The sequence below is a fragment of the Parus major genome, chromosome 1A (assembly GCF_001522545.3).
Source record: "Parus major isolate Abel chromosome 1A, Parus_major1.1, whole genome shotgun sequence".
Classification (NCBI taxonomy): domain Eukaryota; kingdom Metazoa; phylum Chordata; class Aves; order Passeriformes; family Paridae; genus Parus; species Parus major.
The window spans coordinates 42,400,087-42,408,085 of NC_031773.1; the positions used below are offsets into that span (position 1 = coordinate 42,400,087).

General features: G+C 36.1%; 1 long non-coding RNA gene across 2 annotated transcripts; it reads right to left on the reverse strand.

The window, feature by feature from the left end:
- Window positions 1–662: 662 nt before the first annotated feature.
- LOC117244485 lies at window positions 663–7,979 on the reverse strand. 2 transcript variants are annotated; one of them, XR_004497686.1, is made up of 4 exons: window positions 7,789–7,979; window positions 4,710–4,901; window positions 3,516–3,560; window positions 663–1,257 (listed from the first exon to the last, which is right to left on the reverse strand). It is a non-coding gene; the product is annotated as an uncharacterized LOC117244485 (long non-coding RNA). The 2 variants fall into 2 exon arrangements; XR_004497685.1 differs by having other exon boundaries at window positions 7,416–7,979.
- Between the last annotated feature and the right edge of the window lie 20 nt (window positions 7,980–7,999).

Sequence of the window (7,999 nt, forward strand, 5' to 3'; positions counted from 1 at the left end):
AGATAAAGCTGAAAACAATATTTAAGAAAATCTTATGATAAAGATAGAGCTACAATGTCATGTATGTATATAATCTAAGTCAATTACAATTACATTAACAGTTCTATGTAACATAGTCAACTTATATAAACTTACAAAGCTTGCACAAGCATGGTGGAAAGAAGGAATTTGTTGCATTAGTTATTTAATAGGATAACAAATTAAGTAATACAGCAAAGGGAGAATATGAAAAAAAAGCAGACTTCAAACAAGGCTATAACCTGAAGAGGCATTGTCTATCAACACTAGCAACAGGCAGACCAGAAAAATCCTAAAATGGTAACAAAACTTCTCTTCCCGAAAAACACTTTATTAGCAGAATAGAAAATATTTTTATTCTATGGAGGAATCCAAACCAGCTGGATTTCATCCCAAACCCAGGAAATAGGGAACTTTAATAAAACAATGAACAGATCAACTCTTACTGTGGTTCAGCTTTACAAGTGGTAACAATAGAAAAGGTATTAATTTACAGCATACTTACAGCAAATACCACTGCCATCAATATTTTAACAGATGTTACCTAGACAATAGTAAAATCTGAGCCTCATTAAACTGAAAGATGTGAAGCTGTTAACAGACATCTCAACAACAAGGTAAATTATAGAATCAAACACCAGTCCTTGACTTGAAATTGCTCACATTTATTGTTTCTCAGAACAAAGTTCATAAACCATTTATTCAGCTTCTACTGAAAACAAACAGTAGTTATTATAAAGTAGTAGCTAAGGCCTGACATACTAACTTTGGGGAAACTCTGGGAGGAAAACTTGATTTTATTCTGGGTAACTAGGATTTTTGTATAAGTGTTTTTTTCTTCTATCTTCCTAAAATTTTGGAAATTGAAATTACTATTAAGAAAAACTATATCATTGGTGAATGCTTCTCAAGTCTACCTACATACAAAGAGTGGAACACTCATACCAGTTGTATGAGAGGAAAAACCCCAAACATTTACAAAAAGGAACAAGTTTCAACAGATACTTATCAAAATACAAAATTTAAATAATGTAAATTTAAATAAATGTAAATGTTTAAATAATTAATGTAGATTGTGCAATAAAGGAAAGTACTCACTCAGAGCACTTGTCAGAGTAACAACTACAAGTTCCCTACTTGGCTTTTCCTAATTTGGAGCTTACTGGGTCTCAATGCTCCAACCATCCGACCATTCTGATGATCTACCTCACAGGTCTTGGAAAGCTTTCTGGATACAATCTGTCAAGATAAATAAAATTCTTCAGTAAACTGGTTTTTGTTTTTTTTTTTTTTGTGGAGAAGAGAACTTGAAGCTAGCTAGTTCTAGTAATATGTTTGAATCCATCCCCCATACCAATACCATTTTATTGTGGCTGTACACAGAAAACATATTTCACCTGCTCAGAAGTTAAGCAACAGAACCCAAAGCATATGGAAATCACTAGGCTAAAATCCAGAGCCACCATAGTGATTTCCTACTGCTACCAACATGTACATTTATATGCAAATCTTCCATTTGCCCGCAGACTGTCCTTTCACGATTTTCTGTGTGCAAAAACAAACCAGGCACACATCTGTGCCTTTGACCTCAGCAGAGCCCTCAGGCATAGCTTAAATGCTACCTTCTGCTGGCCTCTTAACACCAGGAGTTTCAACTCTTAAATTGCAAAGAGCTCTGCTGCATATATTTAGTAACAGTAGCTGAACCACAAAAGCACTGAAATAAAAGTGATAATACCAGGCCCCACTGTAATTTGGCTCCAAAGCCAGTAATGCATTCAGTCATCAAATATTCCTGTATAAACGGAGCAATGATCAGCTTGCATGTCTGGATGTTCTCAAGTAGCCCATAATCAATCTTAAGACTCGTGTAATGGGTCATAAATATTATAATGACTAACTATGATTAAAAATTTGTGGACTAATTATTATAAATCTGCTCCACCCATACTTCTGTACAGAGCTATCAGAATTTTGGAATATTTTTCAACCTAAATGATTCCATGATTTTATCATCTACTTTTTTTTAAAGATAGCTTCCAACAAGAAATGTTAAGCCTGACTAAATGTATACAAACCAAGAACCAGCATTTTGGAATTAAGTCTTCAGATGAAAACAGTGGAGAGGATTCCACTCTCCATTTTCAAAATTCAGGGTTTTTTATTGCCTTCTCTGCCACTAAACCTTTGCAGTAATAATTTTTTCTACTTACTTTTGAAATTCAATCAGATGTAAGAGAAAAATTTAGTAAGTGTTTACTGCTCATGTGGAATTACCTTTAGTAATTAGTATCAAGTATTTCTTCCACTCACAGGTACACAAAACAGCTTCCACTTCTATTTAGCACGTTTCCTCATAAAACATAGCTTGGTCAAGCCCCCAGTGTTTCTGCCACAAATTACTATATTTCTCTACAGTCCAAAGAGATGTGCATTGTCATACAAATTCTTCTGCTAGAATTTTATAACGTCATATCAGAAATAGACAGAGTCAAATAGTCAGTAACCTGGCTACACAAACATAACAAAATAAACATAATAAATAAATAAATAACCTGTTCTATGAGACTCAAGTGCCAAGTCTGGCCAAGAAGACTTTTGTTAGATTAGGAAAGAAGATTGCGTAAATGACATTCTATTCTTCCATTTTTGATGCACCTGATAATAACACAGCTACCCTTTTATTATTAACTTGGCTTCTAATAAGTAGGTTTCTGCCAGAAAGAGCTGCATGGTTTTGATGTAAGGCCACTATAAACTCTTTCCCTCAGCCCACTGCTGGAAAACATACTGCATGGATTTAGCTAAACAGAACATGTGTCCATCTCTTGGCTACTCAGTTCATGGTCCAATTTCCTCTGTATATTAAACTAGGACACTGGAGCAGCTGGTATTTATTAAAGGTTTGCTGCTGCTCTGGGAGTTGATAACATCTTAACCACAGGTAGACCCTCAAAACTATTTAGGTATTTTCGCAGCTTTGAATAAGTGAAGTCCTGTCTCTCTGAGAAGCCCCACTCCTCAAAACCTAGACTATTTTACCCTTTTTTATCCAGGAAACTGGATGAGGATCAACAAAGAACCCCATACTATTACAATCTTCATGGAGCCACACTTTTAATTTTCTTTGCACATAAATCAGGATTTCATTGCAATCACTGGAAGGCATAACTTTATCACTGAACAAGCCTAATAAGTCATATAATCTCTCCAAACTACATCCCCTTGCACTAAAAGTAGTCTATTACCAGAATTAAATCAAAATTTGAATTTAAAAAGTGTTATGGCAATGAATTCATAAGTAAGGAGGAGAAAATACTAAGGACCCAATTGAGAAATGCACCTTTCATGGAAGAAATATTTATGACTATAAAGCTAAACAGCAGGAGATACAATTAACAAAGCTTTATAGCCTTAGGAGCTTAACCCCAAATTTAAAATTACATAATGTCACAGTAAATCTGAAATAGCTAACAATGACCTTAATTTCTACTTACTTTTCTCATGGAATTTGGACAAATCCTTCAGATTTTATATTGTCTCTATGATAAAGATAAAAGAATTTTGTATTAGTCTAAAAGTCTTCTTCAGGTATTTTGAATGAAGTTGAGTATTGTCAATACAACTTTATCACAGAAGCCAAATAATATTTACTAAACAGTTATGTAAAATATTACTTTTTCTATTTTGCTAAAAGTTCAATTTTAAGAAAATTCAAACCAATCACAATTCACAGAACACAAAAAAAAAAGCACAAAAAACAGGTAGTCCTCTAAATACATTAAAAAAAATATGCTCAGATGTCTTCATTCAAATGAACATAATTGAATTTAATTGATTCCCCCTTTCAATTAAATGGTAATTATTATTCATCCCCATTTATAAGCATTTGATACTAATCCCTATCTTTACTGGCAGGGTCACTGTTACCAGACATCAAAGCAGTGCTAACTATACTTTTTGATAAAAGTCAAGATTATAAAGGTGGACTGGCAGACAGTAATAGTGTAATTGCATACAGTTCACACATGTTGTTCAACAACAATAAATCAGAGGAAAAAAATGCTTGGCAGCTGTGGTCTAGATTCACCTGAAAATTAGGGAGCCCTACGGATGGTGAATGCAAATCCTATTACAGTGAGCATGGATGTGTATTCACTTCAAAGTGCAACTTACAAGCCAGGTGACAATCTGTCTCTAAGGGAAAAGATAATGCAGGACTTACTTCATAAAAGATTCTTTATGTAGCAGTACAATTTAGAAATATCTAAGTATTCCATTTTTCAAAGTTCTTCCTGTTCAGTGTTTACCAGAAGAGAGTGCATGTATTATTTGGCAAGCCTTTTGCATATTTTTTGGCACTTAAAAGTATTTTAAGACTAATGCTGGCATTTTCATAACTGCTAAATCATTAAAAAGATAATATTTGAAGTCTGCAGGGAAGCTAGCTTGGCACTGTTTCCACTTGCTTGCTTACCTAAAGTAATTTTTTTCTTGCCAAATACATAAAATCTCAGAAGAATCATTACTCCCTCCCATTGTATCTTGGTGGAGTAAATCAACTTAAATAAGAACTAATCCAATGAATCCTTACACTTTCCATAAACCAGATGTTCTTATATTCAAATATGTTTGAAATTTTTTTTTCTAGGTTTGGGAAAGCTGCTAACCAGTCTGGTTGTCAAGCTAACCTTTCCAACCTCAACACTGCAGCTTCTGCTGGAATGATGACTGGGGTGCAGCCAGGCAGCCTTTCACCTGGCCACAGTGCAGCTGAACGAGGATCTAGCGTTCCAAAAGCCCATGCTGTTCAGCACTAGAGGGATGCACTCTTAAGACACTGTTCGCTCCTGAACTTTGGGATTTTTGTGCTGGTTTAGCTGCTGAATAAACAAGAAATGTTATAAATGTGACAGAGCAAACAATCACCTAGAATAATAACTAAAGACACTGGTTTTCCTAATATAAAGTAATTAATTGGATATGCTATTTGAAGAGGTGAGAAAAAAATCTTAGGTATCCATTCCTCTCCAAAGCAAATATTAAGCAGAGGACTAAAAGTACCTCCAAAGCAAATATTTCTTTTTTATTAACCATAATAAAGTAAGAGTGGCAAAGAAAGTCACATAAAACTTGCCAGAACATAGTTATTGAACACTGCAGTTTCTAATCTCAGCAATAAATGTAGGTCAAGGCAAGTGGAAAATCTAATTACTCTGTAAATTTTTAAACCTGTTTCTTTCATCTCAAGGAAAAGAAAATTGTTCCTTTGCATTTAAGCAGACTTCACTACAAAGTGTAGCTACAGCTAGGTGAGAAAATATTTTTGCCTGAATGTAGAGGTTTTTGAACCTCCTTCTTTGCACCCTGGGCTGTACACTTAGCTCTGGTTCATATTTGTACTCAAGATATCACTGCTTGCTTCACAATTACTAGAGCTAAAACACAAAATCCAGAGACACTCATCAGAAAAAAGCAGACAAACCCCCCCCATCATTAAATAAAATAGATCTTTGGTACCACACTGCAGCAGTTCCTTTCAGCAATATATCCCATTTGATACCCATTTGTAGTGTATTCATAAACTGCATTAAGAAAATACAAAGCAATGCATTGTTACAAAACTATTATGAATATGAATACCTGACAGCATTGTAAATATTGATTATTCACTGTTTATATTACTTTTTCTCACAGTGGATGCTGATTTCAGTGTATACACACACCACATTATTTAGATTTACAAGAAAAAAGAAACAATTGAAAAAATGAAAACACTTTGAAGATTCAAGCCTCCTAATGACTCTAAAAACCAAGGATTCCTTGAGCATCACATTTCCAAACAAACAAACAAAAAATAGTAATTTCAGGCACTTAAGAGGAATTCACAGCACAATGAATCTCAGATTCTCTCTCTCAAAACAAAAAACAAAACAAAAAAAGTGAACAAATGAAAATATTAGGAGTTGTAACTACAGCCACTGACTGGCCTGTTCTCACAGTGCTCTGTCTTCCAGCCCTTAATGCTGTGATACGTGACAAGGAAACCATGAGTTTCACAACAGATAAATTTGTGTGTGTTGTGTTCTGATTTGGCAGTCAAATGTTTTGTTTGTTTTTGGGGGGGTGGGGGGGGTGAGTTGTACAGACGTGGAAAACCTGGCCTAAGGTCATCTGATCTTTGGACAGTGCTCTCATTAAGTATAAATCCTACTTTTGAACTTCCTCCAATTCCATCAGAGGTGAAGCCTCCCAACCAAACAAAACAAAAACAACAGTGAAAAGTCTTCCATGTGGAAGACTTAAAATGGGATGGTCTTGAAAGGTAAACCCTGAAACAGTAGCTCAAGGAACCACCCAAACCAAAGTGAGTTCTACCCTGGTCTGTTTTAAAAGAATGACAAGATTTTATTTTTTTTTTAATGCATTTGTTGAAAGACATCTACCCAGTTTATAGAGATGTAAGATATGTCTTTTAAACTACATGAGAGTTCAGCAGACTATACCACACTCCCTGCTCTGTATGTATTGATGAATTTATGAATACAAGCATCAAAACCATTCCTCAGCATTCTCAAAGCCTTCAGATATTAACTTGGTAACCTTTGATCTAAAAATTTTAGACACTAATCAGGTATTGATCCTTCCCTCACATTAAAAAAAATTAAAAATTATAATAATTAGTCTGACTGGAGATCCATTACATTGCTAAAATCGTATGTAGCCTGAGGCCTCACTGGTGACAAGTAGCAATAAATGAGACCTGGATCTGCACTGAATGAGGAGAAGAGGAAGAAATCTTATTTGCCAGTCCATTTGCTAAGCAGCAAAAGTGGGAAATTGGCAGGGACCTTTTTATCTTAAAAATATATATTTATACAAATAACTAATGTGGAAAAACAAATTAAATATGGGGTTTCTTAATCTCTAGGTGTTTGACTTTACAGCTTATTATAACTTTGGCAAAATAATGTAACTCATTACAATTGTGCTTTCCTTCCTTCAGCTTTCATGCTTCTGAAGCATGACCTTGCACTGATTCATTCATTGCACTTAGCTCATATTCTGAAGAACAGAAGGTCCAAATTTCACTAAGAACCAGAGTAACCAGTGATGACAAACCAATCTCCCTTCAATGCATGCCATAAACAGCATACAAAAAGTCTGACTTGTTATAGATCAACAAAACTGTAAATAAAATAATCTTAAGATGAAAAAAATAGGTGTTCTAGAGCAGCAAGAAACAAGCAGAATAGAAGTTTAAAGCACGTTGGTCCACCCTAGAAGCACAAAAGAGCCTGCTGAACAGCAAAAAGATTCAGATTAAGGAAAAAGTTTATGGAACAGTTGAGACAGGAGATTTTCACAATCACACTACTACAATAAGGAGACACTACCTTCTGTCTGCCAACAAGGCTGAGTAATCTTTGATGCACAAGCACTGAATGTATTGATGACTGCTTGCAGCTGACAGCAATCAGGGGGCATTGAAAGGAGTAGCATTTTCTTGTTTTGCTTTGGGATGGGTTTTTTGAGTGCTTGGGGTTTTTTTATGACAACGGTCAGATGATAATAAAAGTATATTATTTCTTTTAGGAGCTAGTAGACTTCTGCCCAGCCCACTGGCAGCATTGGCAAGGCCTTTTGTCTATCCTTAGCTCGCAAAAAATGTAATACAAACGAAGCAAAACCAGCGTGATCCGCCCGCACACCAGACTGAATAGAGCGTGTTTTCCAAAAACAAGTTGTTTCAAAAAGGGGTTAACTTACACTGCCAAAGCTACTCTCTTATTACGGCACTCGTGCCATGTGCATACCCCACGCACCGCGCGGGGAAAGCCGCCCCGCCTCGCACACCTACGCCGGGCTCGGTGCCACAGCAGCTGCCGGCACGGACCGCAGCCCTCCCGCACCGGCACCGGCACCGGGCTCCGGCCCAGCGGCCCTGGAGCGGCGCCTCCGCCGGCCGTCCCGGGCCCAC